Raw genomic sequence first — 14065 nt, 5'->3', positions numbered from 1 at the left:
AAAGAGATGGGGCAAAAAAACTGAACAAACATGAAAAAGTCATGGCTAATGTTATTTGAGGAAAACATTACACAATTGTTTTCCTTCTCTGAGAGGTTTCTACCTTACACAGGTTCTGGCCTTCGCAGGTTTTACTATACTAACTTTTCTGTTTTCACGTTTAATTAAAACAATTCCTGTGACACTGGATTGGAGCAACTCACTGTATCATTGGAGTTTTCATTAAATTGGGGTGAATGTGTTGTACCTGCTGCACTACAATTCTTGCTTGGTGAAAGGGTATGTGACGATTGAGAGTAAGAATCCTCTGATTCTGGATATATCACTTTACAGATGTAAGCCTTGGTTTTCCACCTCTAATATGAAGATGCTGAGATAGATTGTCTCTAAGTTCCCTTTCAGCTGATTGAAGTTAAAGCTCCCAGAGTATTATTGGGACACGCTTCTTATTTCCGTAAACTTGTCTCAGCTTCCTTTCATTGGTGTTAAGTCCACAACTTTGGTCTCATTATTCTCCTCCTGTTAGAAATAAGATGAGACTCTCTCAGTGCCAAATTGTCCTTTGTGCAAAAGAATAAATAAGCAGCCTTGGAGGTAAGGTTTGAAACCAGAGAAAACACTGGTACAACACCCACCCCTCCTACCAACCTACCATAATCTTATATAAATGAGAGTTTTTTTTTCATGCTCTGATTATGTTGCTGGCTGGTAAACATACTGCTAAATTCCTACAAGTTTTCCTGTAATAACTGTAGTTACCGCCCTCAATCCAGCAATTTGGTCCCTCAGGGAGTTCGGATGTATCTGTGGAGCCACCGTGACCTTGCCTGGTACAGTTTGTGCTGGCTTCCCCAGTATTGTGTACTGTCTTACCCATCAGCAAAGTTACCACTTATCTATTGTCTATTTAATGTAGACTCAAAACATTTTGGTCTAATCTTCTTAGATTGTCATCGTGAAAATGAAATAATACATGTAAAGCACTTGACACAGAGTAAGTGGCTCAATTACTAGCAAAAAATATTTATAGAGCTTCCTGTATGCAGATAGATGTAACATCTTGATTCAGCCTCTGCCCAGTTGTGGGTGATTAGGGAACTAGAAGGTAGCTGGCAATAAGGATTTTGTGTAGGAGAACGGGAGAGATGTAGGACAGGATCTGAGGAAGAGATTCTTTCTTCAGCTGCTGATTTTGAGAGATAAAGAATGATAAATAGAATTTCATCGTGAAACCAGCATTGTCATACACTATTGGTAGAGCGTACCCTGAAACAACTTTCTGGAAAGCAATTTGGCAATTTTTTTTTTATACATATATGTAAAAAACACTAACAAAATTCACACTCTAGGTTACCCAATAAATATACTTTTGAGAATTTACCACTAGGAAATAAAAGTGCTGTGTTCATTTATTCAACTGTTTGTTGAATGCCTACTGTGTACCAAGCATTGTTTTAACTTCTGAAGATACAATGGCTTATGTTAACGGGAGAGGAAAAACTCAGAAAAGGAGGGTGAGAATGGTTTTACAACTTGAAGAATGTAATCAATGTCACTGAAGCACACATGTAGAAACTGCTGAAGTGGTGTATGTTTTGCTATGTGTATCCTCAACAATAACGACAGCAAAAAATAATAATTAAAAAACAAACAAACTTTAGTGGTTCATTAGAATCACCTGGAGGGCTTGTTAAAATGCAGATTTCAGGACCAGATCCACAAGTATCTGATTCGGAAAGTTTGGGATGGGACTTGAGAGTTTGTATTCCTAATAATCACCTACCTACCTGTTGTTGCTCTTGGTCTGCGGGAGGCCACGTTGGAGTGCACTTTAGGTAACCCAGTTTATGGGAACCTGATCTTTCATGACACTGGCTTTCCCAGGATGCAGCGGCTGATATTTAAGACTGTGTGCAGATAGTTGGTCTACTTCTGACAGTCCACTAAAGTAACAATTGGTTGCTTTAAGAGGCTCACTTTTTTCTTTTTCTGCTTTTATTTGAATATGTATGCTTAAGGACAAACTTGGTGTTTCTGATGAACTCTGAATGACTGACCACCTGACTGTACGAATCATATATTCAATAAGATATTTCTGCTTGGATTATGGTAAAAAAAAAAATACAGTGCAAGTAGAAAAACAGGCAGTTTCTAGCCTAATGAGGCTTTTTTTAGCAGATAACTATATATATACAAGGATATTAAGTTCCCTTTCAAAAAAATAAAAATAGCTATTCTATTACAAATATGATAGTGTTCATACTCAATATAATTTTACATTGATGTAACTGGCTGTTTTGCAACCTGCTTTTTTTCATTCAACAAGGGACGATTTAGATCTTCCATCTTAAAGAATATGGATATATATCACTATCACCATGAATTTCCTTGTTCATATGTCTTTCTGCTATTATCTGATCATTCCTTAAAATAAATTTCTGGAAATGGACTTGCTGGATAAAGTATGTTCACTTTAAACTATTCATATATTTTGTCAAATAATCAACAGAAAATTTGCATCAATTTACACTTCCACAAATAACATGCCTATCTCCCCACATGTTCACCAACACTTGGTAATTTCAGTTATTCTAAAACTTGCTAAATTAGTTGTGGTTTTCAAACTGGGTTCAGTGAAGGGATAATATTCTTTTTAAGAAACTCAAGAGAAATCCCCAAGGAGAGATGGCAGCTAGTTGAAAGGGCATGACTATCTACCTTGCATTTTTTTATCATTGGAATTCCAAATCCAATAGAATGGTATAAAGTGATATTGTGTTACTGCTTTTACTTGCTTCCTTTTGACTACATGTGAGGTTGAATTCAAGATTACGATAGTGAAAAAATAGGAAATCACCTAAATATCTAATGATAAGGAAATAGTTCAAAAGATTTATGTTGTTGTTGTTAGGTGCTGTAGAGTTGATTTTCAACTCACAGTGACCCCATGTGATGGAGTAGAACTGCCCCATAGGGTTTTCTAGGCTGTAATATTTATGGGAGCAAATCTCTAGGTCTTTCTCCTGTGGAGCTGCTGAGTGGATTTGAACTCCCAACCTTTCGGTTAGCAACCGAGCACTTAGCCATTTCGCCACCAGGGATTTATAGTACATTCACATGATTAAATAGCACAAAGACATAATGTTTTCCAAGAATATTAATGAAACGGGGAAATGCTCTTAAATATGGCTAAGTGCCAAAAGCAAGATAGAAAAATATATCTACTGTGATCTTAATGCAATACACACGAACATGCATGCCATCACACAAACACATAAGCACAAAATCACACACACAAAAAAAGGCAAAAAGGAAATGCACTGGCATTTTAACAATGGTTGTCTCCTGGGTGTGAATTTTAATTTTTCTTCTTTACATTTTCCTCTAGTTTTTAAACTTTTTACAATAAGTAAAACACACTTTCTATAGATTTTTTTTTTTTTTAAAGAACAGTTTTTAAAAGGACAAGGAGGAAGAGAAAGTTAAGAATGAAGATGAGAACTAGAGGAAAAATTTGACTTGCCAACCTACACTGTACCCAGTCTCACCCCTCGCCAAGATGCAGGGGTAGACAGCCTTATCTCTGAGTCAGTCTCAGACCACAGTGGCTTATATTAATGTCATCTTTTCATATTTATTTTCCATACTAGAATTCAGCTCTTCAAGGGAAAAGGCTATGTTTCATTCACCTTGGTGCCCCCCAGACCTTAGCACAGGTTCTACTACAAAGACAGCCCACTGCTAATAGTTTTTTTAAATTGAACCAAAAGAACTGTGAAGTCCCTGGGTCATCATCCACAATCCAGAGCTTCCCCTATTTCCAGAGACCAAGTTGTTCCTGAGTGAGAGGAATTCAATAGTGTGAACCCAGAAATTCTTTCTCTACCCAAAAATCCAAAGGTCACAGAAACAAAGTAACCCTTAACACCCTTGATTACTTCTGATTAGGGCTGACTTGAGACTACGCTAGAATCCCAGGGTCCACTCATGGTAGAGATAGAAGAAGCAATAGACTTAGGTTAAATTGAATAAGATATCATGGAGTCCCAGTTCTGGTTCCTTTTATTTCCTATTACCTCCTCTCTCATCACAGTCCGGCAGACACATTTTTTTTTTAATTGTACTTTAGATGACGGTTTACAGGACTAACTAGCTTCTCATTAAACAGTTAGTATACATATTGTTTTATGACATTGGTTAACAACCCCATGACATGTCAACACTCTCCCTTCTCAACCTTGGGTTCCCTATTACCAGCTTTCCTGTCCCGTCCTGCCCTCTAGTTCTTGCCCCAGGGCCGGTGTGCCCCTCTAGTCTCCTTTTGTTTTATGGGCCTGTCCAATCCTTGGCTGAAGGGTGAACCTCAGAAGTGACTTCATTACTGAGCTGAAAGGGTGTCCGGGGACCATAGTCTCAGGGTTTCTCCAATCTCTGCCAACAGACGCATTTTGAAGACTGAATAAATAAAGTTGAAAAAAAGATGCCTATAGAAAAGAAATATTATAATCCTGAGTACCAAAGCAATCATTGTTCTGAAAACATGTAGCCCTGAAATAAGATAAGAGAAAATGCCTACGAGAACCTTCGGATGATTGAATACGAAGATAGAGATCAGAAAAATACCAAGTCTTGGGTACAGTGAATCATCAAGGAGTATTTATCATGAGAGTTAAATGAACATTCCCAAGGTCCTAATCAATCAGGTCTGACCAGAAGCCTTGATTCCAGGCTTTGAAGTAAAGAGAACAGTGCTTTGTGGCTACAAAAGGAATGCACACCCAAGCTGCTTCTGTCATAGATGCTGTGATCAATTGTAGTAAGCAACATCTTACTTGATTCAAAGAGGAATGACTGTGCTCTCCATTTTCTGACACTAGATAAATCTCCTAATCCCTACTCTTACTGAGTCCCAATGTGGCAAAGAACCCTATTTTATTAAAGGGGAGAGAGTTGAGTCTGCATTATATTTTCCCCCAGGAGATTTAAATCTTGCTCATAGAAGCATGGATGTCATTCATTCATTCATTTTCCATTTAACCATTTATCCAGTATCAAATGCCTATGTGCCAAGCATTTTTTGTGATACAAAGATAAACAACACATGGATTCTGCTCTCCAAGAGTTAATTGTCAATAGATTTGCCAAGTAAAGCCATATTTCTGACTAGCATCATAAGTTATCAGGTAGATTAGTGCCTGAAATTAGTGTTCAGCTATCAGCATTCCAAATAACAGTCCTGAATGAAGACCTCTAACAATCTACTGTGAGTTCATTTTTCTAGTGGATTCTCTGGAATTACAAGAGCTCTAAACCAATCCTCTTGTATTTTAGGTGAAGGATCTGAGATCTAGAGGGATTCAGTGACATACCCAAGGCAGCATGACAAGTTAGGGATAGAATCAAGACCTGAGGCCAGGTCTCTCCTTAGTACCCCCTTAGGATTTCGTGCAGATATCACACAGAGAAGGAACCTGACTGCAGTTTTATAATGCTAGGCTCTGCTTGTGCTTAGTCACCAGATCAACATTCCACCACTACTTTAGAATCCCCCTGTATTAGTTTTCTATTGCTGTGTAAGAAATTGCCCAAATCTTAGCAAATTAAGATGACACATATTTATTATCTCAGCCTCTGTGTGTCAGCAGTCCAGGCTTGGTTTAGCAGGGTCCTCCGCCAGGGTTTCTCACAAGGCTGCCTTCAAAGTGTTGACCAGGGCTGGGATCTCATACGAAGGCTCAACTGGGGAAAGGTCTACTTCCAAACTCACTTATGTGATTGTTGGAATGATTTGGTTCCTCAAAGTCTATTGGACTGAGGGCCTCATTTCCTCACTGACTGTTGGCCAGAGACTTCCCTCAGTTTCTTGCCATTAGGTCTTCTTCAACATGGCAGCTTGTTTCATCGAAGCCAGCAAGAGAAAGAGTCTGCAAGCAAGATAGAAATCATGATCTTGTCTAACCAAATCATGGAAGTGACATCCCATCCAAAAAAAAAACAAGACCAAACCCATTGCCGTCGAGTCAATTCCAACTCATAGCAAGATAGAGTAGAACTGACTCATAGGGTTTCCAAGGAGTGGCTGCTGAATTTGAACTGCCAGCCTTTTGGTTAGCAGCCAAGCTCTTAACCACTGTGACACCAGGACTCTGACGTCCCATCACCTGTTCCATATTATATTGGTTAGGAGCAAGTCATTAGGTTCATCCCACACTTGAGAGAAAGGGATTGTATAAAGGTGTGAATACCAGGAGGTGTAGATCATTACAGCCACCTTAGAGGCTGGCTTCCACATTACCGTTAGCCTGTGGATCACACACCTGAATGACATGCATGTGGTCTCTCCCCCGAGATAACTGGCAGGCAGAGTAGGGGGTGGGAGATGGGGAAGAGATCCCTAGTATTATAACCTTTTCCTTCTTCATTCCCAAGACCTTCCTGGGAAAGGCAGCCCAGTTGTCCTTACAAAACCAAGAAGCCATGGCCCTAGCCCCCCCTGTATGGTGGAGTATGCAGTCCAGTCTTCTTGATTTATGACAACTGGCTCTTTAAATACACTGCCAATACCTGGGAACCCATTCATGCCCATCATTTATATAGCAAGAAAACTGCTTCTCCTTGGCAAGCTACTTTGACTGAGGCAAAACTCCCAGCCTCCCATTAGTATGGGATGCCTTCCAGGACCTTCTTTTTTATAGTCACGGCTGTCTTCTAATTCCTCTTATGGTTAGTCCACAAGGCTTTCATAAGCATTAAGACATTCTAGAGTCCTTGATTGTTCACCCTTTCTTCTATTTATTTATCCATTCAGCAAACTCCTTGAGCAAAGACTTATTAAGCTCTTATTATGGGTCAGATATTGTGCTAATTCCTATAGGGATATAAAGACGTATAAGACATAGACACTTCATTCAGTCAAACATTGAACAATTTTTCAACATCTAGTATGTATCAGGCACTGTGTTAGTGCTAGGGATTAAACAATGAAGGGAGCAGCCCATTTGAAAACAATACAACAACAAGCCCTTGAGCCCACAGGATAACACATCTTTTTACTGAGTTCTTCATGTCAAAACCTCTCAAACTTTTTTTTTTTCAGTCACTGCCTTTAGTTCTTTTGATTTGTTCCTCAGTATACTCCAATTGGACTTTCAAACCCCTATTCATGGAAAATGTTCTTGATAGATTATTTATGAATTTAACATTGCCCAAATCAGTGGTCAATTCTCTGCCTTGTTGCATTTGATGCCTTAACAGAATTCAACACAGGTGACTACCGTCTCCTTCTTGAAACACTTTATCTGATTTTCTCAATGCCATAAGTGAAAACCAGACCCATTGCCACAGAGTCTATCCTAACTCATGGTGGCACCACATGTTTCAAAGTAGAATTGCACTCCATAGGGTTTTCAATGGCTGTGCGCCCTTGGGTGTATTCAAACCACCACCCTTTCGGTAGTACCTGACCTCGTACTGTTTGTGCCACCAGGCACCTCAAAATGCCATACTCCCCTGATTTTCCTCCTGCCTCCCACCACTCATGCTTACTCTCCTTAGCTCACTCTCGTTAGTTCCTCCTCCTCTGTTCAACCTCTAGGTGTTGGTATGTCTGTGCCACGGTTCATTCCTGAGACTACTTTTATCCATGAACACTGTTATCCTAGATGATTTTATCCAGTCCTGTGGCTTTAAAAACCACATGCTTTTCTGGGTAAATTTGTGACACTAGGAGCGTAATTGTCCTAAAGTGACCAAGGAGTTTAACAAGCTAGCCGGGAATAGGTATTCCCTTCTTCCAAGCAGGAGGGACTGTACCTATATCATCTCCCCATGGAACCAGTGGCTTTCTCCCCCAAGCAAAGGAGGAAATTTCCCATGAGCCCTAAGGACTGCAGGTGCTAGGCTGTTGACTTTCCAACAAAATTCTTACAAACAGCTGGCATTCCAAATCTAGACTGACAACAATAGCCTGTGTATTCCTCCATTGATAAAGTTGTTTTTTATTCAAAAATAGAACAAAGGAGGTCAGTGTCCCTCCACTGGAATACAGACCCACAGCAAGGACCCAGCAATGTCCTGACCGCTGTATGCCTCAAGTCATCGTTGCAGTTACAAGAAAAACCTCAACTGATCCTGAGAGGAGCTCTGGATCTGGGATGGTTCTGCCTTGAGGCAAGGGTGCCAGGCCTTTATATTCCATCATGGACCAATCATTGGATGCAGGCAGAGGGATGTGACCTTGGGCAAGGTGGCTCCCTTTGGCTGAAGCCAATTCCCAGAGAGTTACTAGCTGAAAGCTATCAGCCTCTAATAATCTCAATAGCTGGAGAATGAGTGTCCCAGTCCTGAATGGGATGGGGGACCTGTATGGTACACTACAGCATTCACTACAGCAAACGAAAGTGTATGATGCATTTGAGTGACCCCAGTCAGGGCTCCACAGGTCTCAGCAAGACCAAAGGCCTTTAGCTAGTGCTGATGGTGTCAGAAAAGAAACGCTACAACTTGGTACGTACGGTCAACATTTACTAAACAAGTGCATTTGAGGCATTGGGTGTCAGACCCTAAGTAGGAAGCAGAGGATGTCCACAACAGTGGGTGTGCGGGGGGGGTGGGGATGGCCCAGAATAGGGTGTCAGACCTAATCACTTGCAGGCCACTACTCCCATCAGTGGAGCCCTGGTGGTACAGTGGTTAAGAGCTCAGCTGCTAACCAAAAGGTCAACAGTTTGAATCCACCAGCTACTTCTTGGAAATCCATCTGCTTCTGCTCTGTCCTAAAGGGTTGCTATGAGTCGGAGTCGATGGCAACAGGTTTTTTTTTTTTTTTTTTGGACTCCCATTAATTGCAGAAAACATTCTTTTCAAGTATATATGGCATGTTCACCAAGATAGACCATATAAAATTAAAAGAAAAACCCATTAATGTCAATTATGACTCATAGTGACTCTATATACTGGACCTTAAAACAAGTCTTAATAAATATCAAAGAAGCAAAACCATACAGAATATACGTTCTGACTACAATGGCATTAAATTAGAAATCAATAATAATAAGATACCTAGAAAATCCTCATTGTTTTAGAAATTAAGCAACATACTTCTAAATAACTCATGGGTCAAAGAAGAAATCCCAAGGAAAATCAGAAAATATTTTTACCCAAATTATAATAAAAACACAGCACATAAAATTTTTGGATGCACCCACTTTGGCAAGTGGCATCTAGGGTCTTAAACGCTAGCAAGTGGCCATCTAAGATGCATCAACTGGTCTCAACCCACCTGGAACGAAGGAGAATGAAAAATACCAAAGACATAGGTAAAGATAAGCCTAAGAGACAGAAAGGGCCACATAAGCCAGAGACTACATCAGCCTGAGACTGGAAGAACTAGATGATACCTGGCTACCACCGATGCCTGCCTTGACAGGGAAACAAAACAGGGAATCCCCGATGGAGCAGAACAGTGGGATGCAGACCTCAAATTCTTGTAAAAAGACCAGACTGAATGGTCTGACTGAGACTAGAGGGACACCAGAGGTCATGGTCCCTGGACACTTTGTTAGCCCAAGACTGGAACCAACTCTTCAGACAGGGATTGGGCTGGACAATAAGAAAGAAAATGATACTGGTGAGAAGTGAGATTCTTGGCTCAAGTAGACACATGAGACTATGTGGGCAACTCCTGTCTGAAGGTGAGATGAGAAGGCAGAGGGGGATAGGAGCTGGTTGAATGGACGGGAATACACGGTGGAGAGGAGGAGTGGGCTGTCTCATTAGGAGGAGAGCAGCTAGGAGTACATAGCAAAGTCTTTGTATGAGAAACAGACTTGATCTGTAAACTTTCACTTAAAACACAATTTAAAAGAGAAAAAAATTGTTGGATACAGCTAATGCAGTGCTTAGTGAGAAATTTATAGCTTTAAATGTTTATATTAGAACAGAGGAAGGTGTAAAATCAATTATCTAAGCTTTCACCACATGAACCTAGAAAAAGAAGAGTAAATTAAACCCAAAGTAAATAAAAGGAAGCAAATAATAAAAATAAAAGAAACTGTGTGGTATACATATGATGGAATATTACTCAGCCATAAACAGAAATGAAGTCCTAATGCATGCCACAACATGAATAAACCTTGAAAACATCATGCTGTGTAAAATAAGTCAGTTGCAAAAGGACAACTACTGTATGATCTCACTTATATGAAATAAGCAAATATATAACAAAAAAAACCTATTGTTGTCAAGTTGATTTCAACTTATAGTGACTATATAGGACAGAGTAGAATTGCCCCATAGGGTTTCCAAAGCTGTAATCTTTACGGAAGCAGGCTGCCACATCTTTCTCCTGCAGAATAGCTAGTGGGTTCGACCCACCAAGGCACCTTAAAAAAATACATAAAAACCAAAAACTATTAGTAGTTACCTAGGTGGAAGGGAGGAGGAAAGGGGGAATGTTTGTTTAGGGGGTGCTGAGTTAATGTTAATGGTGGAGGAATAATTTGGAAAACAATAGTTGTCTCTGGGGTGCACTGGGGGATGGGAATTGACTGGAAAGGTATAGGAAAGAGTTTTCTGAGGTGAAGGAAATATCCCATACCTTGTTTTGGGAGGCAGCTACTAGGTGTACATAATTGTCAAGGTTCATTGAGCTAAATTAAGTCCTGAACATTTTTTTTTCCTTTTTTTTTAATTTTGTGTTGTTATTGTCTTGAGAATATACACAGCAAAACATACACCAATTCAACATTTCTACATGTACAATTTAGTGACATTGATAACATTCTTTGAGTTATGCAACCATTCTCACCCTCCTTTTCTGAGTTATTCCTTCCCTTAAGGTTCCTATCTAATCTTTCAAGTTTCTGTTGTCACTTTGATGCCAAATAGGTAGTTCTTAAAACAGCATCATGTTCAAGGCAGACATCTTTTACTGTTGTTGTCAAGTGCCATCAAGTTGGTTCCACCTGATAGCAACCCTACATAAAAAAACAAACAAAACACTGCCCGGTCCTGGGTCATCCTCAAAATCTTTGCTATGTTTGAGCCTATTGTTGCTGCCACTGTGTCAATTCATCTTGTTGAGGGTCTTCCTCTTCTTCACTGATCCTCCACTTTACCAAGCATGAGGTCCTCCAGGGACTGGTCCCTCCTGTTAACCTGTCCAAAGTACATAAGACAAAGTCTTGCCATCCTTGCTTCTAAGGAGCATTGTACTTATTTCAAGACAGATTTGTTCATTCTTCTGGCAGTCCATTCTTCACCAACACCATAATTCAAAGGCATCAATTCTTGGAATGCACTTGCAGGTCTCCCAAGGTTTTGGCTTTCTTTGTTTGTGTTTGAAACTGTATCTTCTGTCTCTTGTCATCATATCTGCTTATTGCGTTTTTCGTATCTTCCACTTCTCTGAAAGCCGTTACCAGAGCTCTTGTTATCACTTTGGATTGAATGTACGGCACTTAGCTGCATCTCTAAGTTTCTGATTCTTGCAAGTTTGTGGAAACAGGAGTCTTTAACCCACATCAGCCTTAATCTAAGTGCACCACTTAAAGTTCGTGGGATCTGGAGATCCTGGTCTAGCAAGCCATGAAAATGCCAATAAACGTTTTGTAATAAACCTTTTATTTAAACACCTATTTTGTACAACCTCGAAGCTTTACTAACATGCTGAAGAACAAACAGCCTATGCGTGAATATTCGAGTTTCGATGCAGCAACAACAGCAGCTAGCCAGTGCCAGAAACAGAAGACTGGCCCAGCAGATGGAGAATAGACCCTCTGTCCAGGCAGCATTAAAACTTAAGCAGAGCTTAAAACAGAGCTGGGTAAGAGAACATCCAGGCACCGTTAGGCCCACCCGTAGGTGCCCTGGCCAGGGGAGCAATCGGAGGACGAGGCCCGCCCAGAATCCAGAGAGGCTTGACCAGAGGAAGACTATGTGGGGGACATGCCAGGAGAATCCTACTTAGAGCCAGGATGTCACTCCGAGGTCTGGGTATGCTAGATCAGGGAAAAGGGAGCTTTGCAGGCAGACGCAGAGGCCATGGATGAGGGAGTGGTGCTGTTTCTTACCCTGTACTGATCAAAAATCAGCTGGACAACCAGTTGGTTGCATACATGTCAAAAACAAAAGGACACTGGATGCCAAGTTGGCTCCCAACATGGTGCAGATGGGTCCTGAAATCAGCAACTGAAGCCTGCCCTACCTCCCGTGAGAGGCTCTTGTTGAAGTCACCACATCTGTAAATAACCTTGAGATAACAGATAAGAAGAAACCTGACTGAGGCTGGAAGGACCTGACACAATAGGCTATGGACTTACTTGTCACCAGTTTGCATTTAGTGTGTTCCTTTACTCTGATCTGGTTAAAGTTTACCACCATGTGTGTTGACACCACATAGATGACAACCAGTGTATACTTTTGTACCCTCAAATGAGATAAACTTTTTGCTTTGCATCACATTCAAGGGAGTACTACTGGGTTGGCTTATACCTGCAATACAGAGAAAGAAGGCATTTGAGTTAGCAGATACTGCAGAAAAGTGAGGGATGGGAGAATGATGGCAGACTAACTACTGAGAAGGGTCATGGGATACTCATGCCGAAATGCTATTATCCTTATGTTTATTCCAAACCAGACTTGGGCTTCTCCACTCATTTGCTTTGTTTGACCCACTTATTTCCCTTGAAGGTTTAATTAAGTTCAACCATATTCCGTCAACTCTTCCAGTTTCAATGGAATCTTGTATTGATTATAACAAGAAATCATTCTCTCAAATCCAAAAGAAAATACCATGGCTTGGGTCAGGCACACTTTAGTCCTCAAAGTGACATCTTTGCTTTTTAACACTTTAAAGAAGTTTTTGGGTTTTTTTTCGCAGCAGCTTTGCACAACGCAATATATCTTTTGATTTCTTGACTGCTGCTTCCATGGGTGTTGATTGCAGATCCAAGTAAAATGAAATCCTTGACAACTTCAATATTTTCTCAATTTATTATCAGCTTGCTTATTGGTCCAGTTGTTAGGACTTTTGTTTTCTTTATGTTGAGGTGTAATCCATACTGAAGGCTGTAGTCTTTGATCTTCTTCAGTAAATACTTCGAGTCCTCTTCAATTTCAGCAAGCAAGGTTGTGTCATCTGCGTATCACAGGTTGTTTATGAGTTTTCCTCCAATCCTGATACCAAGTTCTTCTTCATATAGTCCAGCTTCTCTGATTATTTGCTCAGCATACAGATTCAATAAGTATGGTGAAAGGATACAAACATGACACACACCTTTCCTGAATTTAAACCACACAGTATCCCCTTGTTCTGTTCAAACAACTGCCTCTTGGTCTGTGTATAGGTTCCTCATGAATACAATTAAGTGTTCTGGAATTCCCATTCTTCAGAATGTTATCCATAATTTGTTATGACCCATACTCAAATGCCTTTGCATAGTCGATAATACACAGGTAAACGTCTTTCTGGTATTCTCTGTTTTCAGCCAAGATCTATCTGACCTCAGCAATAATATCCCTTGTTCCACATCCTCTTTTTAATCTGGCTTGAATTTCTGGCAGTTCCCTGTTGATGTACTGCTACAACCGCTTTTGAGTTATCTTCAGCAAAATTTTACTTGTGTGTGATATTAATGATATTGTTCAATAATTTCTGCATTCTGTTGGAGCACCATTTTTTGTAATGAGCACAAACATGGATCTCTTTCAGTTGGCTGGCCAGGTAAGCTGTCTTCCAAATTTCTTGGCAGAGACCAGTGAGTACACTGCATCAGTCTGTTGAAACATCTCAATTGGTATTCCATCAATTCCTGGAGCCTTGTTTTTCTCCAATGTCTTCAGCTCAGCTTGGACTTCTTCAGTACCAGCTGTTCTTGATCATATGTTGCCTCCTATAATGGTTGAACATTGACCAATTCTTTTTGGTACAGTAACTCTGTGTATTCCTTCCATCTTCTTTTGATGCTTCCTGTGTCATTCAATATTTGGCCCATAGAATCCTTTAATATTGCAACTCCAGGCTTGAATTTTTTCTTCAGTTCTTTCTGCGTGAGAAATGCTAGTT

The 14065-nt window shown here is 40.2% G+C and overlaps 1 pseudogene; it reads left to right on the top strand.

Moving 5' to 3' along the window:
* Positions 1-3559: 3559 nt before the first annotated feature.
* On the top strand, positions 3560-12499 carry LOC111750512 (chromatin target of PRMT1 protein-like; annotated as a pseudogene).
* Positions 12500-14065: the final 1566 nt, after the last annotated feature.

The sequence above is a fragment of the Loxodonta africana genome, chromosome 3, assembly GCF_030014295.1.
Source record: "Loxodonta africana isolate mLoxAfr1 chromosome 3, mLoxAfr1.hap2, whole genome shotgun sequence".
NCBI lineage: Eukaryota > Metazoa > Chordata > Mammalia > Proboscidea > Elephantidae > Loxodonta > Loxodonta africana.
The sequence above is the reverse complement of the archived record's forward strand: the minus strand, read 5'-3'. Positions and strand labels throughout refer to the sequence as shown.